This window comes from Dermacentor andersoni, chromosome 1 (genome assembly GCF_023375885.2).
Source record: "Dermacentor andersoni chromosome 1, qqDerAnde1_hic_scaffold, whole genome shotgun sequence".
Classification (NCBI taxonomy): domain Eukaryota; kingdom Metazoa; phylum Arthropoda; class Arachnida; order Ixodida; family Ixodidae; genus Dermacentor; species Dermacentor andersoni.
The window spans coordinates 6,648,644-6,670,695 of record NC_092814.1 but is presented as its reverse complement, the minus strand read 5'-3'; the positions used below and the strand labels follow the sequence as shown (position 1 = coordinate 6,670,695).

Genomic DNA, 22,052 nt, shown 5'->3' with positions numbered 1-22,052 from the left:
TGCAGCAAGAGATGGAGGACGGTTAGTGTCTCGCCACATCTACAGCATATGGGAGGTTCGCTACCGGTCAAGAGATAAGAGTGCGTGCCATAAGTATGACCTATCCTGAGGCGGCAGAAAATGACCTCGATTCGCCTTATTTTCGTTATCGGTGGCAAATTTCCTAATTGTGGCTCGATCAAATGGAGTTTATTCGAGGTTTCGGTGTCCCACTTGTGTTGCCAATGCCTTCGAAGTTTTTTTGCGCAAAAATGGCTTTAAGTCTGAGGCAGGGATACCTACGGAACAGTTGCCAGCTTTCGTTGCAATGGATGTGGCAATTTCATCTGCAAGCATGTTGCCCTTAATGCCTCTGTGCCCAGGTACCCAACATACTATGACGTGCTGATTAGATACATATGCTGTGCACAGGAGCGAATATAGCTCGGTGAGTACAGGATTGTTGCGTTTCTGGAGTGACGTTAGAGATTTTACGACACTAAGGGAGTCCGTGAATATAATGGCCTTTTGCAATTTCATTTTCTTGATATGTTTAACAGCTGTCAGTACAGCATATGCCTCAGCAGTGAATATGCTTGTTTCTGGGTGCAGGACGTTAGAGTCTGAAAATGATGGACCGACGGCTGCATGCGAAACGCCGGTATGCGACTTTGAGGCATCTGTGTAAAATTCCTGGCAAGAGTACTTCGACTGAAGTTGAAGAAAGGGCATTTCAATGTGTACCTGGGGAGCGTTCTTCGTTATTTCAACGAACGAAGTATCACACTCAACGAGCTGCCATTGCCACGGCGGACATAGCGTGACAGGAGCCATTAGAGGGTTTTCAAAAAGTGGAACATCTATTTCTTGACTGAGTTTCCATACACGCAGTGAGAAGGGTTCTCTAACTGTCGGTCGATTATTAATTAAAGTTGCAGATGTCATGTTGTTTACACTTGGGTAAGACGGATGTTCACGGTTTGCCTTCAGAAAATATATAAAACTTGAGTACGACCTCTGAAGATGAAGCGACCACTCATTAGCTTCAACGTAAAGACTCTCCACAGGACTTGTCCTGAAGGCACCGGTCGCCAGGCGGATACCTTGGTGATGGACAGGATCCAGCATCTTCAATGCACTAGGCCTAGCCGAATGATAAACTATTGCCCCATAATCTAAGCGTGTTCGAATGAGGCTCTTGTAAAGGTTCATGATGCATTTCTTATCACTACCCCACGTTGTGTGTGACAAAATTTTTAGAATGTTCCTGGTTTTTAGACATTTGTTTCTGAGGTACTTCAGGTGTGAAATAAAGGTTAATTTCGTGTCTAAAATAACGCCTAAAAATTTGTGTTCTGTGCTCACAGGTATGTGCTGTCCCTGAAGTTCAACTTCAGGATTTGCTATGAGGCCTCTTTTTTTAGTGAAAAGAAGACAGGTACTCTTGCTGACATTGAGCGTAAAGCCATTTTCATCAGCACACTTAGACACCTTGTTTAAACAAAGCTGTACTTGTGGCTCGCAGATAGCGAGATTACATGACTTAAATCCAATTTGAACGCCATCAACATACACTGAATAAAACATACTACGCGGTATTGATGAGCGCAAGGAATTCATTTTTATGATAAAACGTGTGCAGCTAAGCACGCCACCCTGCGGTACCCCAGCCAGGAAAAAAAAAACGGGGGGGGGGGGGGGGCATGGGAGGGCGTTGGAGAAGCGAGAGGATAGGGAGCATTCGGAGGTGTAGTTGGCGGCACGTTTTTGTGGCTTTTAGAAGAGCCGGTCAGGCGGTCAGTGCGCGAGTAACAAAAAAGACTATCCCCCCCCCCCCAAAAAAAAACAGCTGAAACTTTAGTAGCATGGCAGGAGTGCCTAGACTAATTTTGAAGTAGTTAAGACAGCGACAAGGAGTCCGGGAACCATGCATGGGGTAACTGGAAGGCAGCGACATGGTCCTTCAAGGGACGTTAACCCCAGTTGCTATACGTAGGTGTCGTTACGGCGATATACAGAAATGGCGATACCCTGTGTGGCTAAGGCACCGAAACAGCTATACTGACGTCTGGGACTATGGAATATGTTAGTGAGGGTGTTTAAAAAAATATATAATAGGAAACAGACAAAAAAAAAGAAATGATAGGGGGAACCGAAAATGGAATAATAAATAGGTGTGTGACGTGCGCAGAAATGGGCGGGGGCAGGTATACATGGCAAAAGGGGGTATACATGAGAAAAGGGGTCGTACAGTTGATATAAACGTAAAAACATACAAGAGTATATTAAATTGAGTAGTAGGCAGGATTTTTTTTTCGAAATGGCGGAATAGGTAAGGTAAAGAATTAAGGTTAGCTGGTGTCATAATGTCTTTTGTGCCTTGGCTGATCATATGAGAATTTCAGATTTAAGTTACCGCTTTTAAAGATTCTAAGTTGCCACCTGCCAAACTAATTCCCGTCGAGTGTGGCAGTTAAACTTGTGTATGACGTATGATTCCGTATACTTCCTTTCGCGAGGTGAACGGAAACTTGTTTGTAAGATACCCTCATCATCATCATCATCATCATCATCATCATCATCATCATCATCAGCCTGCTTACGCCCGCTGCAGGGCAAAGGCCTCTCCCATACTTCTCCAAATACCCCGGTCGTGTACTAATTGTGGCCATGTTATCCCTGCAAATGTCTTAATCTCATCCGCCCCCTAACTTTCTGCCATCCCCTGCTACGCTTCCCTTCCCTTGGAGTCCAGTTCGTAACCCTTAATGATCATCGGTTATTTTCCCTCCTCATTACATGTCCTGTCCATGCCCCATTTCTTTTTCTTGATTTCAACTAAGATGTCATTACCTCGCGTTTGTTCCCTCACACAATCTACTATTTTCTTATCCCTTAACGCTACACCTATCATTCTTCTTTCCATAGCTCGTTGCGTCGTCCTCAGTTTAAGTAGAACCCTTTTCGCAAGTCTCCAGGTTTCTGCACCATACCTGAGTACTGGTAAGACACAGCGGTTTTACACTTTTCTCTTGAGGGATAATGGCAACCTGCTGTTCATGATCTGAGAATGTCTGCCAAACGCACCCCAACCCATTCTTATTCTTCTGATTATTTCAGTCTTATGATCCGGATCTGCGGTCATTACCTTACCTAAGTAGATGTATTTCCTTACCACTTCCAGTGACTCGCTACCTATCGTAGACTGCTGTTCTCTTCCGATACTGCTAAACATTACTTTAATTTTCTGCAGATTTATTGGGCTTTTGTTGCTTTCTTTATAGATGACTACGGTGGTGGTGGAGCCGCTATAGATATCTTTCAGTATTTTTACATGGCTCGTCTACACCCTGATTCCGTAATGGCTCCATGACTGCTGAGGTTTCAACTGAATCAAACCCTTTCTCGTAATCAATGAAAGCTATATTTAACGGTTGGTTATATTCCGCACATTTTTCTATCACCTGATTGATAGTGTGAATATGGTCTGTTGTTGAGTAGCCTTTACGGAATCCTGCGTGGTCCTTTGGTTGACAGAAGTCTAAGGTGTTCCTTATTCTATTTGCGATTACCTTAGTAAATACTTTTAGGGCAACGGACAGTAAGCTGACTGGTCTATAATTTTTCAAGTCTTTGGCGTCCCCTTTCTTATGGATTAGGATTATGTTAGCGTTCTTCCAAGATTCTGGTACGCTCGAAGTCATGAGGCATTGCGTATAGAGGGTGGCCAGTTTTTCTAGAACAATCTTCCCACCATCCTTCAACAAATCTGCTGTTACCTGATCCTCCCCAGCTGCCTTCCCCATTTGCATAGCTCCCAAAGCTTTCCTTACTGCTTCCGGCGTTACTTGTGGGATTTGAAATTCCTCTAGACTATTCACTCTTCCATTATCCTCGTGGGTGCCACTGGTACTGTACAAATCTCTATAGAACTCCTCATCCACTTGAACTACATCATCCATATTAGTAATGATATTGCCTGCTTTGTCTCTTAACGCATACGTATGATTCTTGCCTACTCCTAGTTCATTCTTCACTGCTTTTAGGCTTCCTTCGTTCCTGCGAGCATGTTCAATTATATCCATGTTATACTTCCTTATGTCGGCTGTGTTACGCTTATTGATTAACTTCGAAAGTTCTGCCAGTTCAATTATAGCTGTAGAGTTAGAGGCTTTCATAGATTGGCGTTTCTTGATCAGATCTTTCGTCTCCTGCGATAGCTTAATGGCATCTTGTCTAACGGAGTTACCACCGACTTCTATTGCACACTCCTTAATGATGCCCATAAGATTGTCGTTCATATCTTCAACACTAAGGTCCTCTTCCTGAGTGAAAGCCGAATACCAGTTCTGCAGCATGATCCGGAATTCCTCTATTTTCCCTCTTACCGCTAACTCATTGATTGGCTGCTTATGTACTAGTTTCTTCCGTTCCCACTTCAAGTCCAGGCTAATTCGCGTTCTTACCATCCTATGGTCACTGCAGCACTGCAATATATAGAGCGTTGTTTGTCGAATATACGGCCATGTTTATGAAAGTGGCTCGCTAGTGTTTTCGGTAAATGGTGTTTTGTGTTCGCTTCGTGACCCTTGAGCCTTGTATGAAATTGTTGTCCAGTCACACCTATGTATTTTTTGCTACATGCGGCGCATTCTAGACAGTAGACTACATTGCTTGATGGGTAGGTGAAACCCGAAACCTTTTGTGCGTTATTTGACGCTGTATAGACCCTTTTCATGCTTACAAACCGAGTTTCTAGAGCACTTCCGGTTAAGCCCTCAGCAGCAACGCAAGTTACAATAGCCTATAAACTTACAGGACCCTCCAGCTGGCACCAGTTTTGTTGGGGATTTCGAGTGTTTGAGCATGAATTGTATTGTTAAGTGCAGCAAAAAAGAAAGCCCACACTTGAGTTTGACGCATGGCGCACGTTCTTTAGATCTGAAAAGATCAAGAATATGTGCCCACGGTATACTATGCGGCAAAATACTCCTTTTTCCATGGCTAACTGGACTCTTGCAAATGGCTGACCGGAAGTCCTCTGGGGTCATGAACGCACTGTTGCCATATCGCGGATGAAAAAGGTCAATTTTTTACTGTAGTAGTAGATTGAATATGTCTGCATGTATAGCTCCTGGGGCGGTCACATAGACGGGTTCCCACCTACGGCTTTGTCCTTAGGTTGACATGAACAAGAATATCATTAAAAATAGTGTTGCGTCTGTAGCTACTCTTGGCGGTTCGGGAAAAATCTTAATTTTCTGGCTGCTGGTGAGAATTAGGTAGTATTTACTGAGGATGTTATTCACGTTTGGGAGGGCGTTTGAGAATTTAGTAGTAAGAAGAGGCATTGTTATTCTTGTGATCCTGGGGCGGGGCTTGAGGACCTTCGCTCGATCAAGTTTGGTTGCAGTGGTGTAGGCTTTTCGAAGGTCACTGTTTGGGTAGTTCCTGTTTGATAGGGTTTCTTAAAGTGATCGAGTCTATCTATGTAGTCTTGGTTTTCAAGGCAAATGTGACGTAGTCGTGTGGCTTGGCATGTCTGGGATGGTGGCTCGTATATTCTAGGTACTGTGGTTTGTCGTAACGTTTCCTATATAGCGTTGTCTTTCGCGTCCCATTGTCATTGTATGTTGTTGTGTCCCGAAAGCTTATGCGCTCAGTTTAGGATTCTGATGTGAATTTTATTGTTGGATGAAAACTGTTTAGAAATGCTACATATTTATCTAGACTGTCTTGGCCATCTCCCCATATTATGAATATGTCGTCTATCTATCGTAGGTATGTGTGGGGTTTGTCACTGCAGCGTGATAGGAAATCAGTATCTAAAATCCTCATAAATATGTTCGCGTAGGTTATTGCAAAAGCCGTACCAATGCTTGTACCATGTACCTGTAGGTAGTAACTTTCCTCAAATTCCATGTAGTTATGTGTTAGAACTAATTCAAGGTGAGACAAGTAGACTTCGGTAGCGTGCATTCTGTTTAGACAACGTTTCTTTTATCGAAGATAACCCATGAGGGATTGGAGTGTTGGTGTACAGGGCCGTGACGTCTAGTATTGAGAGAATTATGTTTGGCGTAGTGTGCCTTTAGTATTAATGTCCTCCATAATTCTCAGCAGGTGGGGCTTATCTTGTACAAATGACGGAAGTGCTTTTGGCAAGTCACCAATGAAGTGGTTAAGGAATCTGGAGATGCTCTCTGTCGGGGTGTTGTTGTTTGATACTATCGGGCGACATGGAATAATAGCGGTTTGTAGTTCAGTGGATGGAATTTTATGAATTTTTGGAAGGAGCTAGAAACGCCCGGTAGTTTTGTTGCTTGGATGAAGACCTCTGTATTTCAACGGTGTTATCAATTCATCAGCCAAAAGAGATTTCAGCCTGTTTGTAATTGTCACGGCGTAGGATAATGTGGGATCGTTATCTAGCTTACGGTAATGTTTTGGGTTGCTTAGTTGACTGTAAGCCTCGTGCTTGTGTTTTTCTACTGGCCATATAACAATACTTGCACCCTTATCTGCTTCCTTTATAATAAAATGTCATTCCGGCAACTAAGATTTGAATTGATATGACTTTCCGATGCAGTTATGTTTTAAGGTCGCTCAGATGCCTTGGACTGGCTTATAATTTATTTACTGACAGTTTTAAGGTATATGTCAAGTTCTATGGCTTGTTCTGGTTCGGGAGTCCAAGTCGATTGGGCTTTAAGTGGTGTCGTCCTGGTGTCTGGTGTTGTCTGCGAAAAAGTGTGTGACACGCATTCGTCGGGAAAATTCTGAGAGGTCCTTGTGAAGGTCGAACTCATTTATGGTGTGTTTCATGGGACAAAAGTTTAGGACCCTGCTGATTACGCCTATTTCTATTTTGCTTAATGTTTTTGAAATGCCTACAAAATTGGAGTGGTTTAATTTTGTGGAAGTTTCCGTCACGTCTGGTATTTCTAGACTCGAGGTCCTTCTTTTTGGTGTGAGGTGGCTGTTTGCCTGGAAGGTTGTTTTTGACTAAGGTTAGCTTTTTCCTTTGTTCTTGAACCAACTTTCTAGACTGTTTTTCGTCGTAATGTTCTTAATCTTTCTTCTCGACTGGTGTAAGAGCAATGTTCAGTAGTCTCTGGCTAAAACTTTCTATTTGTTCTTCGCAGTGCTCCTTGAGGATATTTAAAAGTGAAAGTGAGGCATTGTGCAATGTTATTTGCCAGGTTGCACGATGGTGCGGTGGGAGGGTACCCAGAGCTGGTACAGCGCTCAGTGTTAGACCTTTAGGGATTATATTTTTCTCTGTCCAGATAGTGTAGGTATTCAGATGGCAGGTATAGATCGCATGTTTTTCTTATGTTTTATAGCCTGCAGGAATTGGGTGATTCGTGGCAGAAAAGAGTTATTGATTTGCGATGGCTGTCATTTATTTGTCATTTTAGGGTAGATTTGCGTGGAGTGTTCTTCTATGTGGCAGGTTTTTTACCGCGTGCGTGGCTTAACTTGAGCTCGGTTTCTGTTTGACTTTGTGCGTCTGCAGGCACGCGTGTGGGCGTCTGTGTGAAAACTTCGGTGGCGGATTTTCTGTTGTCTGTTACAGTTGTGTCTGTTTGCACTGTGGTTGATCTCGTTTTTGGTGTAATGTGTGTCTTGTGGCTCGTTTGACATTCCACTGTCGGTGTTCCGAGTGTTTTTGAGGTGACTGTAGCACTTGTGCAGGGGGTTGTTCCACATTCCGCGCTCTGTGCTTCGAGCTTTCTTGAGGTGACTATCGCAGTTGTGTTGTTCGGGGTGGCATGGTCGGCAGAGTTGCTGGGGGTGGTATTTGAGGTGGATTTCAAGAGTGTTTTTTTCTGTACTTGTCCTTATTAAAGGATTGATGTGTTGAGAAACTAGCTGTATTCCTCTGGCGGTTTAAGTGGTAACCGTCCCAAGCTAGGTGTTCATTCGGTGCGTCGTGTATTTCTGCGTGGTGCATCGTGTCAACGTTCTTTTGGAAGTGTTCTATGTTGAAAATTAATGAGTTGAGCTTGTTAGCCTCCTCATTTTGCGTCTTGAGTGCGTTAGTTTGGTGGATTTGTGGGCTGTGCTTGTTTTTTAGGCGGGGAGCGACAGTTGTTACGGTTATATGTGCGTTTGGGCGAGCAGCTTGAATAGTTCGTATTATGACGTTCATGGACTCGTTCGTTTCCGCGGTGCTCTGTGTACTGAGGTTGTTTGTGGCTACATTGATAATGAAGTGTGTGGTGTCAACTGGCGTATCACAAACTAGCGGGAGAAAACCTGATGTTTGCGCCCCACTAAGGCATCTTATGTATGGCGCGTGTGGGCCTGGTGGAAAGTGTTCCTTCAGGTATCTGTACTGATACCTGAAGCCTGGTACTGTAACGCGGTCTAAGCACAATGCACACTACTGAAATCTGCTTGTCTCTCCTTGAATTAGTTCTAACACATAACTACTTCGAATTCGTAGCAGCTTAGAATCTTTAAAAGCGGTAATTTTAATCTGAAATTCTCATATGATCAACCAAGCCACAAAACACATTAAGCCACCAGCTACCCTTAATTCTTAACCTCACCTCTTCCTCCATTTCGATTTTTTTTCCTGCCTACTACTCAATTTATTATACTGTTGCATGTTTTTACGTTTATATCAACTGCACGACCCCTTTTCCCCATCTATACCGGCCCCCGCCCGCTTCTGTGCACGTCACTCTCCTATTTTCTTATTCCGGTTTCCGTTCCACCCTCTCTTTTCTTTTTTTGTCTGTTTTTATATATTTTTTGAAACTCCCTCACTAACACATTCCAAAGTCCCAGACGTCAGCATACCTTTTTCGGCGCCTCAGCCACACAGGGTATCGCCATTTCTGTATACCGCCGTAACGATACCTACGTTTAGCGACTGGAGCTAACGTCCCTTGAAAGACGATGTCGCTACCTTCCACTTACCCCATGTATGGTTCCCAGACTCCTTGTCGCTGTCTTAACTCCTTCAAAATTACTCGCCGCATTGCGGCCATGCTACTAAAGTCACTCTTTCAACTCATGTTTTTCAAGTCTTTTTTTTACTCGCGCACTGACCGCCTGACCGCCTCTTCTAAAAGCCACAAAAACGTGCCGCCAACTACACCTCCGAATGCTCCCTTCCTCTCGCTTCTCCAATGCCCTCCCATGCCCCCCCCCCCCCCCGTTATTTTTCTTTATTGTCCTTTTTTTGCTCTTGGTGTCCCCCCTTTTCTTCTGTCCTTTTCTTTGTTTTCTTTTCTCCCCGCCTTGCTACCACTCTCCCGCTCTTGTCCCCTCGTCTTCGGAACCACGCTCACACACGTCAGGCGACAGCGCTCATTATATTTGAAGTCTCTCCCTTTATAATCAACCTCCACCGACAACAACCGCACGTGGCGTCACTGCACTAACCCTTTATAACTAACATGCCGAGGAACACCTGGCCGCCTTTGACGAAGGTAGGTCCTCCTATCGAAACGTTGGCCAGCCTCTCTGAGGCACCTTCTCCCTGTTTACAAACTTTATACCACAGTGTGCTATTCCACCTGTCAGCGCCTTTCTTGATTTTGGACATCAACATAATGTGGTTCCAGGCAAAAATAGTTCACTCACCCATATTTTCTGTCCTGTTCTTGTTTTCAGTAAACTTTCAGCACCACTCCGTCTTCAAGGTAAACAAAGCTGCCAATCGGCCGTTCCGTCTGTGGCCCCCTTCGAAGTCAATCCGGCTCGGTCTCCATACAGAAACGGACAATATCACTCATGATAACCGCGATTAACAACCGCAACGTCAACCACCAATGAAGCACTACGAAATGAAGAGCAGCGTACAAATTCCGACGCAAATTTTATTAGTTTTCAGCTATGTGCTATGCTCTCAGGTGTTGCGGTGTTATTGTTGCAGACCTCACACACAGGTCCGGCTTGATCTATCTGTAGAATGGTCACCATGTGCTCACAGTGGCAGCGTTGCTGAGCTAAATTTGTCCTTCGCGCCATGTAGTCGTTTGATTAGGAAGACGAATTAGCGGAAACACTTATTTCTCCTAAATAATTGTAATTTTCGCAAGCACATTTAAGAATAGTCTCGATATGAGACGCTTTTCTCGGTCGGTCCACTTCACTTGAGCCGAGGGCGCAACTTCAAGGCTTTGCTCGGCGCAGGAAAGGTGGAGTAGTGTTCATGAAATGCAGCGGTGTCCTGAGTTAAGGAAGGGCCGTGGCCTTGATTTGGCTGAGTAGAGGAGAAGCGTTGAGTGAAGGCGTGTTTAAGAATACTGGGGTTAGTCACGCTTGTAACTCACTATAAGGCGAGCTTGCGCTTCAAAATAACGCTCAAAGGACATATATATGCCTGTGAGCAAAGTAATGCTTCCTCTGAATCTGACATACGGATCAAGGCATTGGTACATCAGATTGGAATGCTCGTACATTGCAGCGCAATCTCGGCTGCTCAAATGTAATCGAGAATGTACGCCAGTATTCGCTTCACGGGTGCAGTATGATAAAATAATGCTCTTTCACTATTGAATCCGTGACAACATTCTGGATATTTGAAATGCATGCAGACGCGTCTTGAGCTAACCCAAAATTTTAGAACAGTAGTTACCCCCGCATTCCTAAACACGCCTTCATGTGAAGCTTCTCCTCCACTCTGCCAAGTCGAAGCGACGGGGCTTCCTTCACTAAAGGCGCCGCTGCGTTTCATGAACACTACTCCACCTTTCCTACACCGAGGAGCGCCTTGAAAATGCGCCCTTGACTCGAGTGAAGTGCACCGGCCTAGAAAAGCGTCTCATATCGAGACTATTCCTAAATGTGCTTATCAAAACTACATTTGGGACAGATATTTGTTCCCATGAATTCGTTTTCCTAATCAAACGACTACATGGCGCAATGCACAACTTTTGCTTGGTAACGCTGCCACTGTGTGCATTAGGCTGATCCCAGGTGGCACGTAAGGTCGGGCCAACGTTGGAAACGTATTGGCAGTTCCTGGCCTAATGAGGGCCTGAGATTAACAGCGGGGTTCCAATATTGGAAGTGCCATTCTGATTCCTGGCCCAATGATGGCCTAAGGCTAACAGCGTGGCGCGAATATTGGCTGTGCAATTCTGATAGAGATCTAACGTTGGCCCACATTACGCAATCAGTAAACAATATTGGCTGTGCCATTCTGATGGAGATCCAATGTTGGCCCACATTACACAGTCAGTAAGCAATATTGGCACGGCCGTTCAACAAGGTGGGAATAATTGGACCGACTTTCGAACGCATTTGCCAATATAGGGTAATAGTTGGCTTTCTTTGCAGGACATCGGCCCGTAATAAGCCAATTTTCGCCTTGTCGGTTTTTAGTGTTCTACGACTTGCTGAGATTGAACAACGTGTTTTGAAAACTAACGCACTGATCACAGGCACACTGCGCAGGAACGAGAAATATGTTTGCAAGCTGCGACAATCTGTGGAACCACCTGTGGTTCTCCCATGTCAACTCCATACATTGTACACCGCCATTTTTGCACTTCGACGTCACCGAAATGCGCCCCCTAAAGAGAAAAGCCACTGCACAACGTAGCAAGCCGGGGAAGTCGCATAATGGGCGAATTAGCCGCTGCTTTATTGATCGTGCATGGGAACATGCGCTTTCCATAAGAAGCAACGGTATTGCGAATTTGCCCGCGCATTTTATATTTTGCATGTGCGCTCCGCGGCTTTGGAGGATCAGGATTCTGAGGAGAATCGAGAATTACAGTGCCACAGAGCTGATGGAACCGTTTTATATTGCATCGAGATGGAGCGTATATGTATTAGCGAAACGTTTGTTTGTTTGTTTAGCATGCATGGCATGTTGCGGTGACATAATCATGATGCGCCTGTTCCAATATATTTGTTTGTTCGTGCATGTTTAGTAAGCTCCTTGTATGAATGCCCCTGACAGAAAAAAAAATTAATTGCACGTTTTGGCTTTTCCGTGTCAACAACCTCTCGTCTTTGCCTGTATTTGGCACGGCGCATTCCGGATTTTTTTTTTTCGGCCTAACTTTCCGTCCTTCAGCTCCCACTTGCCACTTCCCTACACTCTAAAAACTAGGAAGGGTATCGCAGGAGTGAAGCGGCCGGTTCACTCTTCAAAGCGTCGTTTTACTCTCGCAAAATGTCGAGGAGAGTGAAATGCATTGTTCACTCTCTCACCAAGGAGAGAGTGAAATGTGCTTTTCACTCTCCCATTCAGAGAGAGAGTAGAATGCCCGTTCTACTCTTGCGGCAATAGAGAACAAAACGTAGCGTAATCTTCTGCTTCAACTGTAGGTGGCTGGCCCCGAACATGGCAATGTTTCATTCATGCACGCTGAGCAAAGAACACATCGTTTTGCTTCTAAGAGAACAGGCCGCCGCAGTTCAAAGGAACGCGTAGCGAGCGGTCTACTTTTTCACTCGGAGTTGCTCCACCGCGCGCGCGCGCGCGCTCAAGATCGCGGAACAACACAGCACCGGAGAAAGGTGACCGTCCGCCGAGCAGCACAGCAGCAGCAAAGGCCAGCCAAGGGAGATCGTATGTCAGCCATCTCGCGTCGCCACGAAAACACGACTTTCGTTCGTCATGCCTTGGATATAACAGCAAATCCTCCACGGTAAGTGAATTCTAACTTAGGTGCACATTGTCCGTATATGTCATGCTATCGCCAGGAAGTCGTCGCTGCGCTTAGCCGACGCGATTGACAAAGGACTAGGCGCACGCGCTGTGTCTTTCGATGTCAATCGAAAAAGCCAGTCGTCGCGATAACTGCATGTGATTTTATCACTTTGCCGTTGTCCGTAAGAGCTTTAAAGATCGCAAACGCTGCCAGAACTATGGTATGTTCAATAAGACGCCAGGCGAGAGGACGCTTAAAATGGTTCGCTCACCAGCCTGTGATTCCGAGCCTATGCGGAGCGTGATTAGCGTGCGTTTTGTGTGTTTGAATTTATTCAGTTTGGCAGTATACTGTGTACGGAACGCTGTTGAACTAAGGAATCACATAACAGAAGGCGTCATTTTGCTGGCAACATGCTTTTTTTATAAATAAACCGCGCGCTTGACGGTGTCTCGCGCAGGGGGAATCTGCGACCACTGAAGTTACGTGCAGCACCAGTGCTAGTTAGAAACTTTGCCGCAGGCATTCAGCTGCATGCTGCAAGAGGTCAGTTGGGCGCGTTATCTTGAACTTACTGAAAACGCATGAGGAATCCATGTTTTATGCTGAAAAAAGTATAAACCCCACATAAGCGATCTTGCGCGCGGCAGCTACAAGCGACGCGATGGAGATGGCTGTCGCGTTCGCTCGTCGCCTACAAGTCGTACTCCGTGCGAGCGACGATATTGAGCGACGCCTCCCCGGTGTTGCCGGCATGAGGGCTGCAATCACGCGTGACGCGTGCTTTAGTAATTTACGTTGATGTATTTTACTATAAAAAGTAGCATAAAATATTTCCGGAGGTCTTGCCGTAGGTTCTTATCCTTGCACGTATAAAAATTGAATCATTTGCTCGTTCCGCGCGACAATCGGTAGTATTTGAGCGATGTGCATCCAGTTCCGGCTTCGCGCTATTGGCTAGTCGCTCATAGCACTTTCGGGCGACGAGCGACGATTTCTAGATTTCCAGAACCGAGCCATCTGTTCAAGCGACGGCCCGTTTTGTCGCTCGTCGCCGTCGCGCACTAAATCGCTCTCACAGTGTTTATCCCTAAGACTGAACTGTTTTTGCTCATGTATTGAAATGGTGTGATTATAGGTAGGTCTGGTTTTGTCTCCTGTTGCGGTTTTCGTGCACGGTGCGAAACTGAAAGGATGCTTATGTCTACGAACTCGGTGAATTGTCGAGCAGCTAGTTATGCATCGGCATCGAATATAACGGCTGCTGTGTGGAATTACAATTGCAAGGGCGCTTTGCATACGTTTATTGTTTTGGACATGCCTTTGCATTGGCTAATATGAGTTGGCGTGTCAGAGTTATGTCATATGAATAGCTAAATCAGCCTTCCTCTGGGGGTTACAAGCGTAATGTGCGCATTTTGCTATTGCATGGCAGATCAAAATGTGTTTATCGCTTGAATATTTTTGGTAGAGAAATAAAATATCAAAATAAAATGTTGCTTTAATTTCGTGTTACCAGTCTGTCGTACACAGAACAATAGGTTGGTGTAATAAACTAATATATGTGGTTTAACTGCAACTTTTACATGCCTTCAAGGATCTAAAATGCTAGATTTCAAACTGCAGCAGTAAGTCGGGTCTGTAAAAAATGAACTCCATTGCGCACCTCATACATGAAAATAAGTTCATGCCTTTTAGTAAGCTTAGATGCAGGTCGCAGTGAACTTTCTTGTTAGTGTTGAAATGTGGGTAAGCTTGCCATAACAAACCTTGTTGCCCTTTTTTATAGGCACATCCATATATCCATTGAACTGAAGGACAATATTTTAATCCCTACTGAGCGTCATGTTTGCAGCTATAATCCTCAAATTATGGCTTCAGCAGTGGCACAACCAGGGATGGTGCGGGGGGCACACTGGGCACGTGCTTAGGATGTGTCACAAGTGGTGTTTGCGATACACCAGACTCATGACAGACCTATGATGTCTGAAAATGACCAATATTCTATTCATTAGCAGGAGTATTCGAACATTCGTGCCGAACGAGGATGAACTGTCGGTTATTTTTTTTTGTGTAAATCTAAAATTGAAGTTAATTTAGCTGTTGACTGTTGCAGTCATTTGGATGTTTTGCATGCATTTCACTAAGAAGACTAAGAGCTAAGACTTTCTTTTATTGCCATGGCCTTGACTGTCTTGATGTTGTTTTGCACCATGCCCTTGTGTTGACTTTTGCATACGATATTTTTCAGGCACCTGCTTTATATAACGCAAAAAGGCAGCTGCAAGGACACGAGGATGTGAAAGAGCCAGTGCAGCGCGACTTCACGTAGTGCAGAGGAGCCAATGTCAAAAAATCAAAATACATTGGCATGCAATTTGGACAAGAAAACTAGTATGTGGGTATATTGGGTGTACCATTTGACCAAATGTAAACAAAATCAAGATACAGTATGTTACACCAAGATGAAAATTCTCACGTGCTCCAGGCAGTCATCTTAACATAGTATATTTATGTAATGTCTCCGATTGGAAAGTCAAATCAAGTATGCTCTCTGGAGACAAACACATAGCAGCAAGTGTCATTGAAAAGTTAGAAATGTGTTTTAAAAAAGCTGATTAGTTCTGAGAAGTGACTGCTTTTTGTCTTGCCTCTCAACAGATACATTCATGTGATAAAAAAATAGTGGTACAATGAAATTGCATATTTGCTTAGTGACATGATACATACTTGCAATGAGCACGGTGCCTGTGTTTACTATAAAAAGCAACAGCCCATGCTTGGTTAGGTTAGGCCCCCTAGGCCCCCAGGCATGGGTGATCGGCGCTTTTTTTTTTATTTCTGTGTCGTGAGGTTTATCGACGTGCGTATAGGTGCAATGGCACGCAGTATGGCTAGTACAAAAAGGGGGGGGGGGGGGGCAGATATATGTAGCTCACTGTACACGACACAGGGCAAAGGAAATCCGTGTTCAGCAACTATGTTAAATGCCATGTATGTAAATTTTACAACGCTACTCATTCGAAGTGCGCACAGGTGCATACTGAAGAAAAGTTTTCCAGGGTACATAATTTAGTGCGTAATTTAGACTAATTTTGCTCTAACCACAAGACATAATAAATTGAATATACTGCACGGAAAAACCTAGAGCGAATTAAATTGTGTGTCAGCTTCGTGTGTATAAATATAGTCTTTCCTATGCATTAGGTTTCTCGCGTAATGCATTACAAGTTGACAACCTATCTTATCATGTGTACTCTGCTTACATTACAGTTGTTTATTAGTTTACTCATTTGTTTTGCAACTTATGAAATGCCGGTGTATATATATTTTCAACATTCGACATAATCCTGTATGTTTTGTAGGGACAACCCAGGACGTGCATTTCTCAGCACCCAGTCAACTGCCAGAAGCGACTCGAACACAGGCCACCAGTAAGTGGACATCAGTTGCAATTTCACATTATGCAGTTGGCTGCTGCCTTGTACTGAGGCTTTTTTTTAAATGAGATGGTGGTGTCGTTCTAATGTACATTTTGACCACAAAGGTGTGATCATGTCTCACAGAGGCATATATGGTTGCTATTCTCTGCGAGGGACGTGTTCTCGTGTTCGTGAAGCATTTGTGTTTGGCAGTATTGTCGCCTAATGAGTCGGATATAAACACTAACTCGCCACTGCCGGCAAGTAGTTGCGAGAAACGCATTATGACGCTGTGAAGTTATTTCAATAATTCGAAGGAAAGTTTTGCAGCAGGAAAAAAGGTTGCTATTCCAGGTAAACATGTCTTTTTCTCACAGGTTATTTAGCCAAACTGTGGATGCATGAAATTCGTGACTTATGAATAGATATTCATTTATTCTTTAGTAATGCTTCTAAAAGAGACTAGAAATAGCATGTGACTACCTCTGCAATCAGCAGACCATACATTTACAGTCATAAGTGGCAGTTCCGTGCAGTCTCGCACTTTATATAACCTTTCCTTTCAGCAACATTGGAACTGGTGGCTGCGTTTTCAGAAGGAGAAGTGCACTTGGCACTGTATATGTATGTGTGAATTCGGTTTTCTTTGTATGTGTCGGCTCACTGACACAAACAGTGCAAAAATCAGTTGTACCATGAGGCTGACGACGCCTTCTGCTGCTGGAAATGCGGCACTTCATATTTTATAGTACTGCATGACATTTAAATCAAAGCTAGCACATAAAATGATCAAGAAAACTAACCGCTGTTATAGCTGTTTTCCTCAAAGAAAGCTTGTCCTTTATGGGCTGTGTTAATCTGAGCTCTCCACCGATGTTTCAGTAGTATTATCCCTTAGTGAGTGGGAGATTGGGGGCAATTTATCGTGTTAGTCTTTAAATGGTGTCCTAATTATGTGTATTTGTTCAAACAAAGTTGTCTAGATTACTTTATTGTGTAGTGTAAAGCTTATGAAACCATCAGCAACTAGTGAGTTGCTAACATGCATATGCATTTGTCACTATACAGGTGGCACTCAGCTGTACCACTGCAGTTCTGCAGAAATTGCCAGCACCAGCGGCTTTGCAACAGCTGTTTCACAGCATGTCGGTATGTGCTAATTTATAGTTATGTTCGGATGGGTTAGTATTATGGACCACTGCTACTCTGTATTGTGACAGATCCATATGATAAGTGATGTAACGGGCACAGCGAAAACCTGTGAATGTTTTACTATGGTAGATACAAAAGCCTCTCCTTTTCGTCACTGGAGCAGGGGAGAAGAGCATGCAGGCACTCCTGAATGTACATATATTTCAAAACATGAGAGAGACACACACACACATTATATATATATATATATATATATATATATATATATATATATATATATATATATATATATATATATTTATATCCTCATACAATTAAACTAAAGGCAGGGACATTCCATCTTTCATTTCGAATTGACTTGTACAGCGCAAAGCTACAACACAGACCACAGAGAAGCCCGCATGTTAACAGGTTTTATACACACAATAATTCAACAGATTTGATACTTCAGGTGTGCTATTTTACGCAAGGTGGAAGGGAAAGGGGAGAAAACCAGAAAAAAGAGGGGAGTGGAAAAGAAAGGAATCGTGCCAAAAAGCATGAGAAACATCGTGCAGCCAGAATCGCCAGCAGGACATCTAAAAAGCACTCTGATAAAATTACATACAGGGAAACCTTACGTATTGTTTGTTTCAATCAACTCGGATCACATGCAGCCATTACTGCAATCAAGTTGTTTCCTTATGTCATGAGGACAAACGGGGGGGTGCAGGATAGGTCCAGAGAGGCACACGGGGTCGTTTTCTTCATATTGTGGTGCTCCCACAGTGCTACGCACTGTGGCGTTTGGCATCGTCAATTGTGACGGCAGTCTAATTTTGATGCGCGTGTTTACTTGAAATGTTCAAAAAATGTCGAGAAGTGGTTTAGGGACCCTTTAAGCCACCCTGAGCAATTATACGTTCAGATATATCTAAACATACTTTAGTGATGATGCATAATAAAGTGATCTAGTCTGGCTCCTCAGTGTTTTAAAATTTTTGGTTTCGAGAGACATGTTTCCCGTGCCTCTTGAGTATCTCTTCTAATGAGGCTTAACTGTAATGTACACACACAATTGTGTAACTCCTCCTGCAAGTATTATTCATTAAGCCTGGTCACTGATGTGCAAAGCTTGTGGTTAAGTTTTGATGTCCGTACTTTTTAGAGCTATGTTTATTAATTCAGGCTGTTCTTATTGGTTCTTCGATGCAGGAGACAATGCCTACGAAATTATTGGCCCTGATGACGAGAGCCCTCAAGGGGCAAACGACATCTCTGTTGCAGAAGTGAGCCCGATACCACCTGAAGTTACCATGACAGGTGGCACGGCAGCAATAGATACAGAGACGGCCGTGTCTACTGCAGCTGCAACAGTGTACGAGGCAAGCAGCAGTGTGTCAGCATCAGCAGCAGTGTCAGAAGGAACCGCACCAGGCCTGGTACAGCAACATGTGTGCTATCACTGTGACTTTTTTTGTAGTGCATACAACTCATTTGCTCAACATACAAAAGCTTTTCACCACGACTGTGAGCCAGTGTTCTTGTGCAGCAAGTGCAAGACTAAGTTAAGTGTTATAACACAGTACAAGCATCACTTTAAGATATGAAAACATATTACAGTTGTTGCCTCCCCAGCCAGCCCACATAGCGACAAGAATGTGGAACACATGGCGGGACACACATCTTCTCCATTAGAAGATAGTAGAGACTGTCAGTGTTGTTGTTAGATTAACTGGTCTTTGTAGGCAACTAGAAGGACAACACAGGTGTCATAAGATTGTTGTTTATGTTGTTGAAGAGGTAAAAAAGAAGTTTGATGCAGCTGAAGTGCCAACTGATATTGAGCAAATCAAAAACAACCACCTGAGAAAGCAACACTATCGAAATTTGGGTATCTATGTGCCGCCGACTCTGGTAAGGATGGCATAGGACAGAAGTGTGTTGAAAATCACACACACTGCTGTTCCATCACTGGTCACAGTGAGCAATGACTTGTAGGGCAAGAGAGTCAACTGAAACGAACATTATGGCATAGTGTCATGCTCCCATGTGACCACTTTCCATGTTATTTTGCATGATACAGCTCAACCTCCAGAAACGAGACTGCAACTTGTCTGTAAAAAGCTTTCACAAAAAATTATTCATAACACTATTAACACAGCAGTACCTTCTTTTTTTGTGGGTTGGAGGTTCCCGGGTGTCCATTAATGCAAAAATTGCGGAAAAAAAGAACATGTGCCGTACTTGCACCTTTTTAACACGTACGAGGGGGACAGAACTTTTCTAGTCATGCATCTTCATCATACTATCAAGTTTTTAAATGCCTTTTATAATTAATATTACCAGTTATATCTGAGTGCATTGTATGCATTTAGCAGGTGTAAAATCAGGTCAGTTGGATCAGATGCCTTAGCTGCAAGAGAGCCCTATATTCAAGAAATTTGAATGAAAATAATTACATTAGAGACGCAGTCTTTCTGCACTTTATTGCGTGTGGTTTAAGCATTGCTCAATACTTTTGTGGATGGCAGTTTCAACCGGCACAGCACTGCGCTTTGTCACGGTCAAGTGTCTTCAAAGCGGTGTTTACCATTTGTGTTGATCTGTTTGTGTATTCATAGAGCAAGTTTTTAATTTATTTTTTTTCCGCATTCTTGTGCTTGCACTAAGCTTGTATAAGGCAGTTACAAAATGGGCGTCACTATAACGAACTGTTCTGTTGAGCTTACACTTGCAAATAATAGTGTTCAGACGGCCGCACTTCTATGTAGGTGCACCGATAGCTTTGTGCATGTTCTCATGTTTGTGTAAAGCTTATATAAGCTAGTTACAAAATGTATGTCACTAAGCATTGTGATATTCTTTAAAGAACTGCTTGGTTGGTTTTACACTTGTGAATTAGTATTGAGGCGGTGGTATTTCCATGTAGGCCCACTGCTAGCTTTCTGTGTGCTCACATGTTTGTATTAAGCTTTTACAAGGGAGTTACAGCATGTACGTCACTAAGCGCTGTGATATTTTTAAAGAACTGCTTTGTTGGTTTTACACCTGTGAGTAATAGTACTCGGGTGGCACTAGTCATGTGTAGGTACACAGGGACCATTTGTATACATTATGCTCATGTAAAGCAGTTACAAAGTGTATGTCACTAATCACTGTGATATTTGTTGAAGAATTGCTGTGATGGTTTTACACATGTGAGTAATAGTGGTCAGGACACAGTACTTGCGATGTATAGTTGAACTTATACAGTGTCAAGACATGGGCTGTATACGTACCAAAAGAAATGTATGTCATTATATTGTTGTGATTATTACTGTTTGGATTTTATTAAACTCTAATAACATTTTTTCTTGTAGCTATTGAGGTATGGCAATTCGTCATGCAACCAAACTGAGAACCTGAACTTGTGCATGCAAATAAACAGCTAATTTAACAGTATACTGCTCATATTCTGCGAAACCAGTTTAACAAATCTTGTACTACAATGCTGGAAAATGACAGAGCTAACAGGGATGTACAGAAAAAGTTTGCACTGGCTGAAGGACTGCCCCACACTGGAGTTGGTAATGTTGCGTTTATTGGAGTAGAACAGTAAGTGCACTTCTATCAAAAATGTGACAGTCAATGCAGAAACATAAGGCAGACGAGCACATGTGGCACATTTTTTTTCAGGGCCCTCCATGCCTACTACTGCATTTCTAGTCTTCCTGTGCTCTTCGTATAAGCCCCTGTTCAGCCAAGGTTTTTACTCCATAACAGTTGTTCTACTGGGTTCGTAGCAATATTGAAGTAAAAAATGCAATGGTTTTCAAGAACTTTCGAGGCCCCGACACAGTAACTTCAAGGACCTCGTGCGATTTTTTTAGTAGTTTGGACAGGCAATAACTTGTTCAACAACATCGTTAACTTTAATGCAAACAAAAGAATACAAAACAAATCGCATTTCACTGATTTCAAACATTTGAAAGAGTGCTCATTTGCCTTTCACCGCCCATCACTAAACGCACACAAGGAAGCATTTCAAAAAAGCGCTCAAAGTTTTTCTGCAATAGCACAATTAACTACTTGGACCTGCAACATTTGCAGTTTTTGAATACTGTTTGGTTTGACAGTGTATGGGATGTCATCTGTTGCCTCAGCTTTTCACCACCAAATAAGCAATAGTCATTTGTAATTTCCTTTTATTGTGTCTGTAGCTCTCAATTTAATGCCTCAACTGTTGAGCTTCCTGCTTCTGCTCCTCCAAGTACATTTGTGGCCGGTTCCATGTGCCTAAAACTGGTATCTGCAGCTCCTTTGTAATTTCAACTTTAAGGATGTCGCTTTTCTTCTATTACCTCCACAGACAATTCTCTGTGACATGCGAAGAGTGTCACAGAAGGAAAAAAAAATGCTTGGCAATGTCTGCTAAGTCTAGCCAAGTGTACAAATTTAAGGACTTTCCAGTACTTCTAAAAATTCCAGGGTTTTCAATGCCTTGAAAATGGCATTTTAGAAATAAAGGGTTTTCAAGGATCGCTACAAACCCTGCATTCTAGCACCCAAATAATTTTACAAGCTTATTTTGGCATGGAGTTCGGAAATTCATGCTTTTTAGCTAACGCTGCACTATCTCTGTACATTGAAGCCACGAGAGCGCAACCATTTTGGAGTTAAGAAAAATACTGAAAGCTTTTAATACCACTCTTTTTCTATGGAGCTTTGTATTGCCTAGTTAAGTTTACGAATGTGCCTGGTTTTGGTGGGCGTTTCTTCGACATTTTCTGTGAGAAGTAGATGACTAACCCCCGTATTCAGAAATGTATATTAATACGAAGCTCATACTTGACTTTATATAAACGACGCCTGGTGCGAACGTCCCCCAGACGCTCACTGCCTTTTTTTTTTG

The 22,052-nt window shown here is 43.2% G+C and overlaps 1 protein-coding gene and 1 long non-coding RNA gene across 2 annotated transcripts in view; both read left to right on the top strand.

The window, feature by feature from the left end:
- The window catches only part of LOC129380402 (synaptic vesicular amine transporter-like), a 1,298,997-nt gene that overhangs the window by 362,377 nt on the left and 914,568 nt on the right, over positions 1-22,052 (top strand). The window lies entirely within an intron of this gene.
- LOC126544223 (uncharacterized) lies at positions 12,727-20,509 on the top strand. The gene is made up of 4 exons (XR_011892390.1): positions 12,727-14,999; positions 15,971-16,039; positions 17,096-17,176; positions 18,374-20,509. It is a non-coding gene; the product is annotated as an uncharacterized lncRNA (long non-coding RNA).